At 41.3% G+C, this 17,634-nt stretch overlaps 1 protein-coding gene across 4 annotated transcripts in view; it reads right to left on the bottom strand.

The window, feature by feature from the left end:
- Positions 1 to 17,634, bottom strand: part of TCF20 (transcription factor 20) — a 183,697-nt gene that overhangs the window by 93,117 nt on the left and 72,946 nt on the right. The window contains exon 2 of one of the 4 annotated variants that reach the window (XM_057486317.1): positions 14,347 to 14,479. The exons of the other annotated variants lie outside the window; for them this stretch is intronic. The gene's annotated coding sequence lies outside the window, so the exon portion shown is untranslated. The remainder of the gene's footprint in view (positions 1 to 14,346; positions 14,480 to 17,634) is intronic. 4 annotated transcript variants of the gene reach the window in all.

The raw sequence follows: 17,634 nt of genomic DNA, 5'->3' as shown, positions 1-17,634 counted from the left end.
AATAAATACTGTATTTACAATCAGGAAACCTATATTTAAATAATTACTAGTTTTGCCAATTGTTCTGTGAATTGCACTAAGTCACTTAACACACAAGTCCCACTTTCATCACTAGCAAAAATGGAGTTAACCTACCTTGCTGCCTCACAAGAATGTTCCACAATATAAACATGTAAACTGCTAGGTAACATACAAATTGATCATTACTAGTATTATTATTCTCTCTCACTTTCCCAGGTAAAAGTTTGAACCAATGACAAAACAGGCAAAACAAGCAAAAAGGAAAAAACACTGGAAGAGGGCTTAGCTATCAATCAATCAAACCAAAGAAATATGTCAAAACAAACCCTAAAACACAAAATAACTGATAGAAAACCATTAACTGTGACAGTTAATACCTATGTAATTCTCTAAGAAAGCTCTTACACCCTAGGATCTACAGTTCATTCATAAAAATCATAGCAGGGTTAAACCATCATCAGTCCTCCTAATTTACAGTCAAAATGTCAATGGAGCATGTTCTTATTCTATAGGCAAGAGCCACAGGTCACAAGACCAATTCCTCCTCTCCCCAATGAGCAGCAGTGGCCTGCCTACTGGAGACCCACTAGGAGACAAGCTGGTTTTGAAATGCAAGAGCGTCTCTTCCTTCCCTGACCACGGCATGAAATCAGCAAACACCAATCTCAGTCACTCTGAAAGAAGCCCACGGAGAACAGGTAGCTGATGAGAAGGCATCACCACTTGCAACCCCAAATTTTGTATATAAAAGCCAAAAGGACATAAACATTTTCTGAAAAATCAGCTATTTCCAAATGTTCTAAGTTGTTACAATAATAGCTAAAACTTATCTAGTTATTACCATGAATCAGGCAATATTCTAAAAGCTTTATTTATTAACTCATTTAATCAAAACACACAGGTAAGTGCAAAAATGTTTCAATTTTTTAGACAAGATAACAGAGGCACAGGGAAGTTATTTGCTTAAGGTCACACTGCTAATAAGTGGCAGCACTGGGATTCAAAAATCAGGTGGCTGGCTTTGGAGACCACGTTCTTAGATACTGGTTCTTGGAGATCCTCCAACCCACACCACTTGGTTTACATGAGCAGCTCTGCCATCTCACTCTAGGCATCACACTGAGATGTAAACGAGACTATAATGCAGTGCCTCTCATCTTATGGTCACTTATTTCAAGGTGAATGTTAGAATGACATGAGCCCAATGAAAATAAAGTCTTTGCTGCATCCAATATGATGGACTAAATAATGTGACAAAGAACTAGATGAACTATGCAACTTTTTCAAAGTAACATGAAGCTAACAGAACAGTGAGTAATTAGCAAGTTAATATCCTAAAAAGAATGGAAATCCAAAGAGGTGAGACCTGGAGCAACTGCTGGTCTGCAGAGGTGGCCCAGAAGCCCAGCACACCCAGCCCTTCCCAGGGCTCTGCAGAGGGAGACCCTCGATAAACTGCCTCCCACCAAACCAATGGACCAAAGGCCCTAAAGGGCTACATCCTGGGAGTAAGAGCAAGGTTGAAGTAAATCAGCCTCCCCATGGATTCAGCTTCAAATCATCTGGTAAGTCCAGAAAATCTCAAACTCCCAACGGGTTAACGTGATCCTGGTTTGCTAGTGCCCACAGTCACCTGGAAAAAGCAAATGAGAATTCTCCTTGAAAAAAAGACATCTAAGGCCTCTAATTATTTCTATAAATATGTCTCAAATACCACATCCAGCACACAAACATATGAATAGACAAAACAACCATGAATAAGAACCAAAGGGACTCCAGATAATGGAATTGAAAGATGTTAAAACAACTGTATTTACTCTGTTTTAGGGGAAAAAAGCCAAGCTTGAACATCTACGTAGAGAATAGGAATCCATGAAAAGCAACAGATTTGAAAAGAAGAAAAACTAAAAAATACAATAAACCCATCCATTGAGTTCTTAATTTCAATTTAAAGCACATTAGTCAAAGAGAAATGGTTAAATTGAAGATAGGTCAAAAGAAACCACCAGAATGAAAACCAGAAAAGGATAAAAATACAGGAAAAAGGATAAATGACAAAAACATCTAACATATCCATATAACTGGAATATCAGAATGAGAAAAGAATGGGACAAAGAAATATGCAAAGAGAACTGCTGGGAATTCTCCCAAACAGGTAACAGATACCAAGCCACAGACTCAAAAAGCTTAGTGAATATAAAATCAGTCATCTCTATTATACTAGAATGTCTTCTAAAAATGACATGCATGACCTATTCTGTTAGTACAACAGCTAGTTAAGCAAATACCTATTGTGGTCCTACTAGGGACCAAACAGAGAGAATACAAACATAAAGATGTAACAAGCATGTAAGGAGCTCAAAGTCAAGCACTTAGAAGAGACGTGTGAAATCATAATAACCTAGTATACTCTCTACCTATGTGCCACCAAAAAGGAGGGGGAAAAGACAAAAGGGCAGGAAGAAATGCTAGAGAGAAGTTATTAAAAAGTAAGATGGGTTAAACTTAAAAGCAATAAAACTGGAGTGACAGGAGTGACAACAGGACACTCCAATGTTATCCAACGATCCAGGCCTAGAAGCTGTTTCCATTCCTTTCACTGTGCTACTTTAAGCACACTCACACTCACAGCTGCAAGTCCTTAGCATGAGACACTCAAAGAATCTTTTTTCATATCCCCCAAATCTACCTAGTAAGAGATTTCAAAATGATAAATCTAAATCTAAACAGCAAATACTTACTTAGCTCTAGTCATGGTGAAATGAACAAGTCTAATGATCATCTTTTCCTCTATCACTTGAGCCGACATGGAGAAGTGGGCTCGTGGAAGATTAGGCAAAGGAGAGTTCCACCAGGAACCAGCTGAGCAAAGAGCAGTCACTGGGGAGCAGAGAATACCTATAGCAGATAATCAGGAAACAAGCACATATAACACATGGAATTCTCAAGTCATATGAAAATCTTGTGAAGAGCCCAAGGATCTCTGCCTTCTGTTAAACTCAATGAACTCCCTGCTAAATGAACCCCCTCATCTAAGGAGGTCAACACAGGAAACAGCTTCTGTGGTCCTTCCCTCAGGCTTCTGTAACAGTATATCCCTATACAGGGCATCAGGCGGAAGAGGAACTGGCGTAAGGTAAGCAATAACTGCATAAAACTGCTCCCAGTTGGGAAGTCAACAAGCAAAGCAGCAGGTGATACATATCCCAACATTACCAATGAAATAAAATGAACTCTTTTGGAAGCACAGTTCTACTGAGGTTTCAGGACAGACTGTCCATCATTTGGGAGTGTTCCTGTGATTCTGTGTTTGGAATATGATCTTCAGACTAAAACACAAAGACATTATTCAATGTATAACTCTGCATGTCTCAGTTTTAGGAATACAGTGGGGTACAGTATTTTATGTGATGGACTGACTCTCAAAGCTTGGTTTCTCCAGATCTCATGGTTTTATGAGCTGTAAAGTTTTCAAAGCAATAAGGAAAAAATACAATGATTAAATAAAAAACCACGCATCAAACAAACTTCAAAATCATCCAAAATTTCTTCTATTTCTGGAATTCCGTTACTGTTCAAACTGCATACAAGTTTATTCATATCTAAACTACTGTGTCTAAACGTACTTGTTCAAATGATACCAGCAGAAAAGAAGTTCAAATTCCCAGATAATCTAAATCACATATCTGATAAGGGTCTAGTATTGAGAATAAATAAAGAACTTTTACAACTCAATACAAGAACAGCCCAATTAAAAAATAACTAAAGGACACAAGGAGACTTTTCTCCAAAGATACACAAATGGCCAAGAAGCACATGAGAAGATATTCCACATTACTAGGTAAATGAAAGTCGAAACAAGATACCACCTGATACCCACTTGGATGACTACACTTAAAAAATGGAAAATCATAAGTATTGGTTAAGATGTGGAAAAACTGGAACCCTTGTAAAATGGTGTAGCCACTTTAAAAGCCAGTTTAATAATTCCTCAAAGATCATACAGTTACCATATGACCTAGCAATTCCACACCAGGTACATATCCAAAAGAATTGAAAACAGACACAAACAGACACCTGTATGCCAATGTTCACTGCAACACTCTTTAAAATAGCCATAAAGTGGAAACAACCTTAGTGTCCAACAATGGATGAATGGATAAACAAGTTTTGGCATATACATACAATGGACTATTATTCAGCCATAAAAAGAAACGAAGCTCTGATACACACTATAATGTGGATAAACCTCAAAAACATGCTAAGTGAAAGCAGCTAGGCACAAAAAGTCCCGTATTGTATGATTCCAGCTATATGAAATAACCAAAATATGACGGAAAGCATGTTGGTAGTTGCCAGGGGTTGGGGGAAGGGAGAAAGGGAGGACCAATTTCTTAAGGAGTAAGGGGTGTCTTCTGGGGTGATGAAAATGTTTTGGGACTAGAGAGGTTGATTGCATGACTGTGTGAATGCACTAAATGCCACTGAACTGCTGAACTGTTCCCTTAAAATGTTAGTTTTGGTCAAAGGGCACAACCCTTCAGTTATAAGATGGGGAAGTTTCTCGTACAGATTTAAAGTACAACAGAGTTATTACAGTTAATAATAATGTATTATATTCAAAATTGTTAATTTTATGTTTTATGAATTTCATATCAATTAAAAAAAGAAAAAAACCAAACCCAAAGGAGGTATCTTACTCTAAAAGAATCTAGGACACCCAAATGAGAGGAATTTCATTATTTGGTCTCCCCTTTGCTTACGGTCCCTTAACTCTTGCTTACTCCCATGACTTCCAATCTCCAGCCCTGTGAACCCATCAAGTACTGACAACAAGCTGCTATATAAGTTTCAAACACTAAATTCACCATTGTTTCTTTTAATACTGACCTATTTCTCCCTTAAGATCTGAGTTGAGACTGATAACCTTTCAACATCATTATCCTAAAATATCTTTGTGATACTGTCTGCAATAGACATCCAATGCTTCATTTAATGGGGACAGAACAAGTGGTGTCTTGGCCTGAAGACTGCCTCCAGCTACATGAGGCCAGCCCTTCTGCTCACCTGCTCAGGACCTCAGTCTTGCTAAGATTGCTGTCTCTTCCCCACCACTTTTAGAACTGACCTATGTTTTCTAGCACCTCCCCTTCTCTATGGTCAAATTCTTATAATGTGTTACCACCCATCTGTTTGTGTCCCACACTTTACAGTTCAACACCCTGAGGGCAAGTACTGGGACTCACCTTAGAACTCAGGAAATCCAATTGCTGCTCCTCACCTAGTCACTTCTCCATCTGGCTTCTTGTCTTCTACTTCAGGATACTAAACTCACTAACTTCATTCTTTAACTACACCTCCCACCCTGCTTCTCTTCAAAAAGTATCCTGACCACCCAAACAAGCCTTGACCAAGGACAAGTCTTCCTTGTGCCAAAACTAAATACCATTAAATTCTGCCTTTTGCCCAGCTTTGTTCTTCTCCACTTCAAAAACTATTCAGTCTGTTACATACTCAGTGCACTGCAGAAAATATATGGGGTGTTGACATCACAATCCTTGCCCCAAAGAGGAGAGGGGAAGGCAAGAGCATGTCTAGAAGGATGTAACAAAAAGTGAAGATTAAATGTACACAAGAAACTTACTAAATGCCATGGCAGAAACACCCAGTTAGGGAATGTTAGGTTTCATGGAACAGGAAACATTTGGGAAAAGCCTTGACAGTTAAGAGATCGCCATAGATGGTGAATAGGAAAAAAGGGCAATGGACATGTGTGACAATGGGGACACAGAAGCTGCCGTGGGAGATACACACAGGCAAACTCGGAGATGGGGCTGGAAAGGCAGGACGGGAATACTGCGGGACCCTGAATAGCAGCAAGGCAAGGCGTCTACATGGACTTCAGTACACAAGAAAGAGCTGCATTTTAGAAGATTTTCTGGCAGTAGTTTGGAAGAGACTGGACCAGACACTGCAGGAGAAGAGTTACTATTCAAGAGGCTCTTACAGCAGCGCAGGCAGGCCTGCCACCATGCTGGTCCAAACCACCTCCAGTCTCTACCTCCACATAGCCTTGTCTGCTACTCAAGCAGCTCCCTGGAATCTTCTCACAGGACATCTCCTCCAACTCCCTCACTTAAATCACTAACTAAAAAGGGAACTAATTTAATAGTTTGTGCTACACAAAAGTGGTTAAGAGCAAATCTTTTTTTTTATTAAGGTATAATTGATATACATTCTTATGAAGGTTTCACAAGAAAAACAATGTGGTTACTACATTCACCCATATTATCGAGTCCCCACCCATACCCCATGCAGTCACTGTCCATCAGTGTAGTAAGATGCCACAGAGTCACTACTTGTCTTCTCTGTTAAAAGCAAATCTTATGGACTGGTATAACTGATGGTACATATTCTTTACAACAAATATGTGAGCGCCCACTGTGTGCCATGGGCTGCTCTAGGCAACAGAGATACAAAGGTGAACAAGGTACAGTTTCTACGCTATGGAGTTTACATTTTACTGAAAGAAACAGATGAAAGACAAAAATGTCAGATAAATGCTGTGAATCTAAACAGTGGGACAGAGTGTGAACATGTGTGCATGTTGGGGCTGCCTGAGCTCAGGTGGGCAGGGAAGGAAGCAGCCAGGCAGTACGCATTTCTATAGGGTACACATTTTACATTAAAAGAAAGAAAGAGGTTTTAGAGCCACATTGAGCTAGCTGGGTTCCAGCCCTGGTTCTATCACTGACCAGTTGACCTCCTGCAAATCACTTAATCTCTTTTGAATCTGTTTCTCTAGCCCCATTTACTGACAGAGAACTGAACTTACAGGCCTGTCTTAGAAGAATCAAATTTAATAAGGAATATAAAAACTGTGCACTGTGCCTGGCACTTGGTTAAAGGATCTATTAAATGTTAGCCATTAGGTCAAGTGGTTTAATATATACAAAAATTATCTTGCTGCTTTATCTAAAAACTAGACAATAATTTAATATAAGCTGTCTGAAACAAATATTTAAGAAGTCTTTGGGAGATGAACCACCTACAAACACAAACCTGGGATTATTCTGTAAAACAGTATTAAGAACAACCTTCAACTACACATAAAACAGTTTCTATTATTTAGCTCTAAAAATAAATGAGCCATGAAAAGATATGGAAGAAACTTAAATGTATAGTACTAAGTGAAAGAAGTCAATCTGAAAAGGCTACAAAGTAGCCAGCTTTAGATTCTAGCTACACCATATTCTGGAAAAGTCAAAACCACACAGACGTAAAAAGATCAGCGGTTGCCAGGGATTAGGGAGGAGTGAGGGATGAAGAGGTGGAGCAGATTTTTTTTTTGGTATCATTAATATAAAATCACATGGGCAACACTATGGTTACTAGATTCCCCCCATTATCAAGTCCCCACCACACACCCCATTACAGTCACTGTCCATCAGCGTAGTAAGATGCTATAGAGTCATTACTTGTCTTCTCTGGAGCACAGAAGATTTTTAGGGCAGTGAAATACTCTGTACCATACAATGGTGAATACATGTCATAAATTTCTCCAAAGCCATAGAATGTATAACACCAGGAGTAAGCTGTAATGTAAAGTAGGGACTGTGGTAGTAATGATGTGTCAATAGGTTCATCAATTGTAGCAAATGTACCACTTTGGTTGGAGATTCTGATAACCGTGGAGGCCAGCCACTGGTGGGGTCAGAGGATACATGGGAAATCTCTGTACCTTCCTCTTAATTTTGCTGTGAACCTAAAACTGCTCTAAAAAATAAAGCCTGTTTTTTAAAAAAACACAGAATATGCACTAAACTGTAAACAACAGTTATCTCTGGACAGTAAGACTATATGCTTCTATACTGTCTGAATTTTATACCATGAGCACACTAATTTTATAATAAAAACATTCATTTTGATAAAGATAGTTCCCCACTATGCTAACATTCTCTACATTTTTTAACATACAATTATTTCCATGTATAACTATTTTCAACAGAAGTAACTATTTTCATATGACCATTTTAACTCTAAACAAAAATACTGTAGAGTAACAGGGCTTTTTCAAATTTTTAATTTAACAGGTCAAATCTTATTCTTAAAACAAAATACGGGGCTTTCTTGTCCCCTCCTGGCATAAGCCAGGAGCTCTTTCCTCTCACTTTATTTCTAAATAAAAGCCTCTACCAAAAAAAAAAGAAAAAAAAATACATATATATTTTAATAAAACATTCATAAACTGAATCAGGTCAACAAGGAAACAATATTGGCTTATGGAATTAAACCTTTATCACTTATACATGCAAAGACAAAATTTCCCATTTTCTTATTCCCAGGTGATTTAAGTTAGGATGAAGTAAAGCAGGGAGAAACATTTGTCTGCTCCTTAGGAACCTGTATCAGTTATTAATCTAATGAAATCAGATACATGACTTCTACATGGTCAACATTGTAACTTCACATTAGCAGAGACACCTCTTCAGTTGTATTATCACTGTGTTTCTGGGGGAGATTCTCTAATGAATCACTCACTGAGGAAGTTTCTTCAGCAGAAACAGATGGACCAACCAGTATGAAATATTAAGAATACTGGTAAAAAAAGGGGGGAAGTGGAGATAATCTGCAGTTAGTTGAGAAAGGATTCCATAAATATATAATCTCAACTACTAAAATTAGAAGTCAACTCTAATTTTTTTAAATAACATTTCCAAGAATGCATGTTAGGCATATGAAAAACTGAAAGCATCAATATAAGAAATTTTACTGATGTACAAAAAGACTTCTGCTGAAATCTTTTTTTTTATCTCTCTCTGCATCAGCTTCTGTGCGTTCCTGTTCTCTGGTTTCTATTCCATCAATGGCCTCTTGCATCTTATCCATTCTGCTTATAAATCCTTCCAGAGTTTGTTTCATTTCTGCAATCTCCCTCCGGACATCTGTGATCTCCCTCCGGACTTCATCCCTTAGCTCTTGCATATATCTCTGCAGCTCTGTCAGCATGTTTATGATTTTTCTTTTGAATTCTTTTTCAGGGAGACTAGTTAGGTCTGCCTCTGCAGATCATTTCTCAGGTTTAACTATCTTGGTCTGGACCAGATTTTTTTGCCTTTTCATGGTGATTGCAGTGGCTGTAGGCAGGTTGTGGGTGTGTCAGCTGGGAGACGAAAGTCCTTTCCTGCTTGCTGGATGCCTTGCCCTTCTCCGCTGCCTGTGACGGCTACCTGCACTCCTGGAGCAGCCACCGGGTTAGTCCCCTAAGCTGCTGTGGGCGGGGTGTCCGTCAGAGCAGCGCGGAGCCCTGCGGGGAGTGGCAGGCACGCCAGGTGCACTCCTCCGTGCTAGCGGTGACTCTGCCCGGCAGCTGTGTGGCAGCAGCAGCCTTTGGGTCTGGCCTGGGCGGCTGTGCGTTGGGCTGGGATTGCGGTCGGCTCCTGGGAGCGCGCCTGCTCCCTCTGGCTCCGCTGCTGGTGCGCGCGGGGCTTTTCTGCACAGGCTTCTACCGAGCTCTGGCTTCACTGCCGCCAGTGCGTGCGAGGCGCGCCCCGGCTGTTTGGTCGTGCCGCTGCGAGCTAGCCCTGCGGCGCACGGATCTGCTCTTGGTTCCTTCTAGCGCTTCCGCCCCCGGCGCTTTGCTCCCACTCTCCAGCTACTAGGCAGGTGTGTCGGGGTCCGCACCAGTTGGAGGAACGACTGGCAGGCTGCCTAGTCCTGTGAGGGGCTTCAGAGCTGCACTGCCTCCGTTTAGGGCGCCCAGGTTTCCCTGGTACTCCCAGCTGCTGGGACAACTTCGTCTAGCTATGGGGTCTCTGTCTCTAAGACTTGCAGAAAGCACTCGCTTTTCTTTTGTCTCAGGGGCGCCGGTTGCGGGGACCTGCCCCCAGGTTTTGCTTTTCCGTTTCTCTAATATCCAGCACCCCGTGCACCTTGTGTCTGCGTTCTGGGTGCGGATTTCTAGAGCTGGTTGTTTAGCAGTCCTGGGCTTTCACTCCCTCCCCGTTCTGACTCCTTTCTTCCTGCCAGGTTTTGGGGTGGGGGAGCGTGCGGGTCCCGCCTGGCCGCGGCTTGTACCTTACCCCCTTCGTGTGATGCTGAGTTCTCGCAGATGTAGATGTATCCTGGCTGTTGTACTGCATCCACTGGTGTCTCTTTTAGGAATAGTTGTATTTATTGTATTTTCATAAATATATGTTTTGGGGAGGAGATTTCCTCTGAACTACTCACGCTGCCATCTTCCCATGATCCTGCTGAAATCTTAAAACCCAGTATTCTGATTCTGAAAATAAGTTGCAGATTTTTAAAATCCAGAAAACAGTAGACTGAGTTGGCATCCTCTTAAAGCTGAGCAAGATCAAGTTCAATAAAAACAAGCAAGTAATAAACTCATGGAACACATTAATTCAGAAAGGGATCATGAACAATGAACCAAAAAGAAAAAACAAACTGAAGCTTCCAGGGCATATTCCTTTAAGAGCTGGAAGTGAAATCCTACTTCATTTATTAATTCACACAAAAACTATTTGCTGAGCACTAACTACACGCCAGGCACTGTTCTAGATGCTGGGGATGATGGGGAACAGAGTCACTGCCCTCACATGCATGACATTCCAACAGGCAGGTTCCCAAATGGCAACTCCTGGGCTCCACTCTTTTTCTACAATCCAAACCCAAACTCTTCCCCATTCAAAGGGGTCACAAACCTATTCTGCAAGAAATATCCTCCAGTTCATTCAAATTAAACACTGTACACAGGTTAAGGGCACAGAATCTGGAGTCAAGGTACGCAAATCCAAATCCTGGCTCTGCTTTTTAGATGAGAGACCTTGGGCAAATCACTTGACCTCTCTGTTACAGTTTCCTCATCTGAAAAATGGATACAATAGCACCAGCTTATGGGATTTTTTAAAAATTAAGTGAGTTAATATTTTCCAAGTGTTTAGGACAATGCCTGACACTTATTATTTATTATGTATGTATTACTTAATTATATTACTTAGTATTTAGTATTACTTATTCAAGTTTTTGATAAAATATCCTTGCCTGTGGAGGATATGAACAGACAATTCTCCAAAGAAGAAATTCACATGAAAAGATGCTCCATATCACTAATTATCAGGGAAATGCAAATAAAAAACACAATGAGATATCACCCCACACCAGTTAGGATGGCCAGTATCAAAAAGACTAAGAACAACAAATGCTGGCGAGGATGCGGAGAAAGGGGAACCCTCCTACACTCCTGGTGGGAATGTAAGCTAGTTCAACCATTGTGGAAAGCAATATGGAGGTTCCTCAAAAAACTAAAAATAAAAATACCATTTGACCTGGGAATTCCACTCTTAGGAATTTACCCAAAGAATATAATTTCTAGATTCAAAAAGACATATGCCTCCCTATGTTTACTGCAGCACTATTTACAATAGCCAAGATATGGAAGCAACCTAAGTGTCCATCAGTAGATGAATAGATAAAGAAAATGTGGTACATATACATAATAGAATACTATTCAGCCATAAGAAAGAAACAAATCCTACCATTTGCAACAACATGGATGGAGCTGGAAGATATGCTCAGTGAAATAAGCCAGGTGGAGGAAGACAAGTACCAAATGATTTCCCTCATTTGTGGAGTATAACAACGAAGCAAAACTGAAGGACCAAAACAGTAGCAGACTCATAGAGACTCCAAGAAGGGACTAGCGGTTACCAAGGGGGAGGATGTGGGAGGGAGGGTGGGGAGGAAGGGAGGGAGAAGGGGATTGAGGGATATTATGATTGGCACACATGGTGTGGGATGGATCATGGGGAAGACAAGTAGCACAGAGAAGACAAGTAGTGACTCTGTGGCATCTTACTACACTGATGGACAGTGACTGCAATGGGGTATGGGGGGGACTCGATAATATGGGTGAATGCAGTGACCACATTGTTTTTTCATATGAAACCTTCAAAAGTGTGTATCAATAATACCTTAATAAAACAAACAAACTATATATATATATATATATATATATATATATATATATATCCTTGCCCATTTTGGAATCAAAAGTGGGGTTGATGCCAAAACTTCCTATAAATCCACGTAGACTAGAGCTTTGGCCATGGGAAATCCAGAACAGGAAGAGACAAAGATGATCAATTCATCAGCTCTTCCACTCCCTCCCACTATCACCTCTCCACACAATCAGAACAAGTCTCTCAATCACATATCACACCTCTCTTCACAGAACCTTGTTCCATTTACCAGAATCGAGCGCCCTGGCCCAGACTCAAGGCCCATCACTAAGCCATTCCCCCCTCACTCGCAGCCCACATTCCCTTCTGACTATGGCTTCCCTGTAATCTCCAGGCCCCCTAATAGCCTACACTTTGCTATGTAAGATGCCACATACCACCAGGCCTTGGATCCTGAAGGACCTTCCCCAGGAATGCTCTTCCCCTGGGATGCTCCTGCACTTGACTTTTTCTCCTATCCGTCTTTCTCGGTTCTGCTCACCTGTTCCCTCCTCTTCTCCAATATTCTTCCCACACCTTACCAGGTGTAAAGCTTCTTCCCTAGTTCTCTCCTAGCACTTTGGCTACGCCACTATTAGAGTTTTTTAGATCCTACACAGATTACATAACTGCTAGTTTTCCATGTTTGACCCTCCCACAGACAATGAACTCCAGGGAAAGGGAAGGTGCTTTATTTTTGCACTTCTTGTACCTAACATGGAATATATTTAGCAATCTTGGTTGAACTGAAATAGAAATATTCTTTTTCTTATATTTTCTCTGATGTGTCATTCCTGTGGCTTCATTTGGCACATGTCCCTTATATTTAGGGGTAGCTAACTTTCAGCACTTTTCTAGCCAATGTAGCAATATTTTAAAGCCTTTTTAAAAGGAGACATTTAATCAACAATGGAGGATGCAATGTTCTTCACTCTAACTCAAATTTCTCCTATTAAGTATGTTAGAACTTAACGCCACTTCAGCAAAAACTTCTTCAGCTAAAAGAAGATGAAATTTACTCCTGTTATGTTTATACACTAGGAAAAAACAAAACAGCACTAAATTCAATGCAATGTGTAGTTTTTTTGCTTACGCCTGTTCACTAATGTACAGGCACCTGTAAATCTGTTTAGGTTCATTTATGCTGACTGTGCACAGAGTCATATGGCCAAAATCTTGAGGACATCTTCTCCATACTTCTGGCATCAAGTAAGGATTATTGAACACAAATGAGCCTATTCCGTTGTTCTAAAATGCTCCAGGAGAAATTCTCAAGAGTTCCTCATAGGACAGGTAGTTTTCTGGCTTGTTCACCTAAACTGCTAACAGTCCACCCTATATCCTATATGCTATTCTTTTCCTTCTCGGGGATGAGGAACAGTCAGCTGCTACTCTTTAACATACCCTAAGCCCTCATTAACTCATTGTTTAGAATGCTTATCAGGCTGCATTAACTCAGTTCTTTGGTTGTTACTGTCTGAAAAATGTCCCCATTCTACAACCATTTTAGTTACTCTTGGGAACTCTTTGCAAGTTTTCTACAACAAATCCAAATTTAGCATTACTTCAATACTTACCATGTGAAGGGGACATAAAGAAGTAAAGATGGGCAAAGCATGGTGGCCATCTAAGAATATACAATCTTGTGGTAAAAAAGACACATTCTATATTAACTGTAACATATGAGTAAGGAAAGAGGAGGAAGATGGGCATTGCAGAGCAGAGGCTCAGAGGTTAAGCTGGCGGTATGCTCACTCTTAATGCACTGACAGGCCAGATGCTGGGGCTATGAAATAAAAACACAACACAGCCTTGACTGCAAGGACCTAGAGCCTAGTGCAGTGGTGCTGGAAAATATTTTTCAGTTTTTCCGGCAAAAAATATTACATAGATACCCAAAAAGTAAGAGACGGATGATGAGAGTAGCTCCGGCTGGAGTTGAGAAGGGGATGACTCTCAACCCTTCAACTCCAGCCAAGCCACCCGGGCCCCAGATGCCTCTGCAGACCTGGGGCAGCCCAGCTCCAGGGAGTAACAGTGTCCCCAACTTACCATGCTGTTTTGATACAACACCTACAACGCTGCCACCTACCTGACACAGTGATTGCCACATGAGTACTGGTTAAATAAAATAAGACAGCTCCAGAATAATTCACAAGGCACTGGGTCTAGTGAATGGGGACAGCAGAGGCACATGGGAAGCAGTGGGATCACCAGATACAAGGCAGGAAAATCTGAGTCCAAATCATTGGAATCGAAACTATACAAAGAATTGCCGAGGTCTGACCAGTCTCTCCAAAACCCCAGGAGAGAGAAAGCTCACCTTAACCACTGTCTACCTTCTCCACAACTCTTCTTCTTTAGTCGGCTCTGTTGCCACAGCGGGGTCCTCAAACCCATCCTGTTCTTCAAGCTTCCAGCTGTCTCCACCTTGCTCTCGTCCCTCAGCAGGGCACCTTCACGGAGTACACGGAGAAGCTGCCTTACCTTCCAGGTTCTTGCCCTTGTTTCCCACCTCGGCACCTCTGCTTTCCCCTGGGAGCGGGTGTTTTACCACCAAAACCCACCACTGGTCACATGGGGCACTGAGTTCTCCAGGGAGACCCTCAGTCCAGTCCTCTGCTGCATCAACACTACCCTGTGCTGGACTCCTTCCCACCTCGATTTACATAGGCTCAAGGTTCTCCTCTACTTGGAAAAATGTCTTCTCTTGAACCAGATTCATCCTGCAGCTATTTTTTACATTCCTTTACCAGACAAACTTTAGGAAGCTTTAACTTTGAACTTTGTCTCCACTCCTTCACCTCACTTTCTTCTGCATATGCAACAGTTTGGCTTTAGATGCCCCCTCCCTCCAATATTTCTCAGTAATCTTGGTAGCCTCATGTCTTGCTCTTTGGGTTTTCCTCCCAACCTGTCTAGTTGCATCCTCTCTGCTCTTTAAATGCTACCCTGCCCCTTTAAATGTTTAAATTCCCCAGAATTCTGTCCTCACCCTTTGAGCACTTGTCATTATTGGCAACAATAACATAACCGGGGGAGAGGGGTGTCTAAAGCTACAAAACCTTCTAGGGACTGAGCTCTGAGAAAGTCCTTGTTACCAGCAGTAGAGGCCCATCACTCAGGCGGGAGAGAAGGAAGGAACCACTTCTCCACATACCCTCACTGCTTGTTCACCAGAAGAGCAAGCTCACCTACTCCTAGGCTGGAACATACACAGTAACCTCCAAGTCTTAGTCTACAGCCCAGCTGCACCTCTAAATGTCAGTTCTGTCCTCAAACATGATGCCTTCCTTACAAGCACCTCAAACTTAAGTCCACTTTATATTCCACCCCAATCTTCTCTCTCTCCACTCTTTTCTATTTCAGTGAAGAGCACCTCTATCACCCTGTTTCCAAGCCAGAAGCTTTGAGACTCTTTGGCTCCTCCTTCTCCCTCATGAGTCTACCCCCTAAACTATTCTCATCCACCACCACAATCCTCAATTCCTTCACTGAGTCCATACATATGGACCACTATGTGCCAAATAAACACTTCTGCAGACATGAAGTATACAACAGTGAACAAGTCAAGCTTAATCGTAGAGAGAGACAGGTAGACAAATAAGTAAAAGGATGAGATACTTTCAGATGGTGATAAAAGGTATGCATAAAAAAGCAGGGTGATATGAGGGGACACTACTGCAGATAGGGAGGGTCAGAGAAAACCTCTCAGAGAAGGAGCACTTAACTGGAATATGAAGGACAAACAGAAACAAGTCTCACACAGATTTGGGAGGGGAAGTGCTCCAGGCAGAGGGAGGAGCAAGTGTAAAGGCCCTAAGGTAGAAATGAGCTCTAGGTGTTCAAGGGACAGGGGGAAGGCACGCGAGGCAAAAGGGTAGGGAGCAAGAAGGCCAGGACAGATGGGCTGAGGGAGGCAGGGGTCAGACAGGCTCTTGTTGGCCACTGTGAAAGAACTGGAAAGCTACTGTAAGAAAACTGACATAATACAATTTGAATTTTTAAAGACAATTTTAGCTGATAAGTGGAAAAAATGTTTTGGGAGGAGAGCAAAAATGGGGGTTGGAGCACCAGTCAGGAAGCTAATAATGCAGCAATCCAGAAAAGAGGGTACAGTGCTCAAGATGGGAGGGAACCAATTCATGATATATGTTGGACATAAAGTAAGCAGAACTTGCTGTGAGATTAAATGTTGAGTGCAGGGGAAAAAGAAATCTAGGACAATTCCTAGGTTGTTTTTAGGTATGATTTACATACAGTAAAATTACATATAGCACACGATTTAAGCAGATTTGATGCATGCCTATCAAGACTGAACATTTCCATTACTCTAGAAAGTTCTCTCTTGTCCGCCCCCTGCCCCCCCCGTCAATCCACTTCTACCCAAGAAGTAACCATTGATCTGATTTCTAGTTATCATAGACTAGTTTTGTCTATTCTAGAGTGTCTCATTATGCATGAGATTCATTCTTATTACGTTATCAGTAGCTGGTTCCCTTTTATTCCTGAGGGGTCTGTGTGAATCTATGAGTTTATCCATTCTCCTGATTAACATTTGGACTGTTTCTAGTTTTTGTCTATCATGAATAAAGTTGCTATGAACATCCTTGTACAAGGCATATTTGTGTACATACATTTTCATTTCTCTTGGATAAATACCTCGAAATAGAACTGCTGGGTCACAGAATAGACATACATTCAACTTTCTAGGAAATTTCCGAACAGTTTTCCAAAGTGGTGGCATCATTTTATACTCTGAAAGCAGTACAGCTGAGTTCTGGCTGCCTGACTCCTAGGCATTCTAACTGAGTAACTCCATCTATGTCACAAACTCACATTCTTTCAACTCTTCACATATTTCTTTCTGCATCTTTATTTTAGACCTTTGTAGATGTACTCTCAAGAACACATTTCCTTTCCCCATCCCCTCTGAGGCCTGTCCAATTCTATTTTTTCATTCAACAAACATCCTGAAGGAATGAAAAAGGGCTGGTCTGGCCAGCATGTTCTGGGCAGAGGAAGTAGCATATAAAGAAGACCTTGAAGTGGGAAAGAGCTTGGTGCCTTCAGGAAATTTGAGAGAAAAGTGCATGTGGCTGGAGGATGGCAAGCAAAAGCAGCAAGGGCCAGGGTATTCCCTTATGAGAAATGGGAAGCAATGTGGATTTTCTGGTAAGTGCCACAAGAAACCACTGAAAGATTTTAAATGGAGCAGAGACAGGTGATTCTTGGCTGCTCTGCGCAAAGTGAAATAGAGACGGGGGCAGAAATGGGGAAGCCATAAAGACAAATACTGTATTTGTAAAAATATTACTTTTTTAAAAAAAATAAATGAACAAACAAAACAGAAAGTGACTCATAAACACAAAGAACAAACTGTTGGTTGCCATGGAGGGGGGAGGAAGGACAATTTTTAAAAAAAGGAAGAAATGGGGAGGCCATGTCTAATACATAGCACAATGTGGAATGTTTATTTAATGGACAATGATCACTCATCAAGCGTCACCTACAGGTGGTATCCTCCTCTATGCTTTCCTGTTTTACTACCTTCACCCCAGGCCCTGAGCAACATATAGCTCCATTTCACAGATGAGGAAACTATGGCTTT

Source organism: Manis pentadactyla, chromosome 10 (genome assembly GCF_030020395.1).
Source record: "Manis pentadactyla isolate mManPen7 chromosome 10, mManPen7.hap1, whole genome shotgun sequence".
Taxonomy (NCBI): Eukaryota; Metazoa; Chordata; class Mammalia; order Pholidota; family Manidae; genus Manis; species Manis pentadactyla.
The sequence above is the reverse complement of the archived record's forward strand: the minus strand, read 5'-3'. Positions and strand labels throughout refer to the sequence as shown.